The sequence below is a fragment of the Aegilops tauschii genome, chromosome 7 (assembly GCF_002575655.3).
Source record: "Aegilops tauschii subsp. strangulata cultivar AL8/78 chromosome 7, Aet v6.0, whole genome shotgun sequence".
Taxonomy (NCBI): Eukaryota; Viridiplantae; Streptophyta; class Magnoliopsida; order Poales; family Poaceae; genus Aegilops; species Aegilops tauschii.
In genome coordinates this window covers 37846127-37847807 of record NC_053041.3, presented here as the reverse complement: position 1 = coordinate 37847807, position 1681 = coordinate 37846127, and the positions used below count along the sequence as shown (strand labels likewise).

At 57.3% G+C, this 1681-nt stretch overlaps 1 long non-coding RNA gene across 1 annotated transcript; it reads right to left on the bottom strand.

Moving 5' to 3' along the window:
* Window positions 1–819: 819 nt before the first annotated feature.
* Window positions 820–1398, bottom strand: LOC120968763 (uncharacterized). Its single transcript, XR_005763143.3, has 2 exons — window positions 1145–1398; window positions 820–952 (listed from the first exon to the last, which is right to left on the bottom strand). It is a non-coding gene; the product is annotated as an uncharacterized lncRNA (long non-coding RNA).
* Between the last annotated feature and the right edge of the window lie 283 nt (window positions 1399–1681).

The following is a 1681-nucleotide window of genomic DNA, read 5'->3' as shown; positions in this document are numbered from 1 at the left end:
GAGACCAGGTCCAGGAACAAGACGAACACGTGCACGCTGGGGCTGCGGGCTTGGACAGACAATCCTAGCAAAATTCCCAAGATAAAGTTGGTAACCCTCCCAGCTAGAGGACAACCTGCTCGAGGGCATCCCGGGCTTCGTCACTGACTGCACATCCACCTCACCATTCACGAAGATTTCTCCAACAAAACAGAAGATGCCAACGGGCTGCCTCTGCGCGCCCAGGTTCGTCCTTTCGACGCCACGCGCTTGGTGTGGTTGACGGGGAAGGACCATGTCGCACCAGCGGGGACCAAGGGCACCGCCGCGACGACCGACATGATCGGAGAGATGGTGATGATGATGACGCTGGGTAGCGAGGAAGAAACGACAACCGCGGCCACGACAGTGGTGGTTGGGGCGCTAGGGTGAGGCGCAACCTATCTCGCCAGCCACGGGAGCAGTCACGTGACCAGCTCGACGATAGAGGCACCAGAGATGATGGGAGAAGGGACAACCAAGATGGCGCCGCTGCCCACGGCATAGGTGGCCATGCCTCCAGCGTCAATCAACACCGAGGCCCAACGCTAGGCCTTCGTCTCTGTCGAGTCTGCACATGTCCCCACCCTCTAGTGAGGGAGATGCGCGCCATATCTGGAGTTGGCCGTGCCCCCTGTGCAGCTCGTCCTCCCTCCCCGACCTTGGATTTCGGCACCTTGCCCCACCGGTGGTTGGTGGATGTGGACGGAGGTGGGGCCAGTGGCGGATCCAGGATTGGAGCAAGCCCCAGGCCCAATTTTTTTTTTTTCATCGCGAGAGAAAAACTTACATCCATCAGGCTATAGCTACCTCAAAGAATACCTCAAATATGGCTCAATTCAGTCTTGATAATACAACAATGCTCAAAGAATACCCCGGGTGTAGACACTTCAGTTGCTGCCACGGATGAAAAATATCTCTTCATCTTTTATTTCTACAAAATGAAATTAAATTGATATTAAGCAACAACAACATTCACATTCAAATACAATTCAAGTGGAATCGAATGTTTGACAGCAGCTAGCAACTAGCAAATCCATTAACAGTACTTTAACTAGCAAATCCATTTAAATGCAATTGATAACAGCAGTAGCAACTAGCAAATCCAGGAGAGAGGAGCCATTACCAATCCTGGTAAGCAGAGTAGTAGATGGCGTGCCGACGAGCGGCGAAGGCGGAGCAGCAGGGGATGGGTGAGCAGCGGAGGAAGGAGGAGCAGCAGGGGACGGGCAAGCGGCAGAGGCAGGAGGGCGCGGGCGAGCGGCGGCAGTCCTGAGCGGCGGAGGGACCTGAGACGGTTGGGGAGCGCCGGAGCGGAGGGGAGGCGCCGGCAGGCGGCGGCGGCGTGCGTGCAGGCGTGGCTAGGTCTGGGGGCGTCGGGGCGCAGTGAGTTGGGCTGCTGGGGTCCTGCTGTGCGTTGGAGATGGAGAGTCTGGCCTGGGCCTTGGCTGTGTGTTGGGCTAAGCCCCGGGCCCGTTCAAAAAATATGGCTAGGTAGTAACCTAAAAAAAGGCACGCCCCGGGCCTGGGCCCTGGGGGCCTGGGGCCCAGATCCGCCCCTGAGTGGGGCTTTGACCAGGGCGAACCCTTGGTTGATGGTGGCGGCCAGAACATTAAGGGCACTACGGGCCCCGATCGTTCCTGAAGGTGACATTGAGGTCTA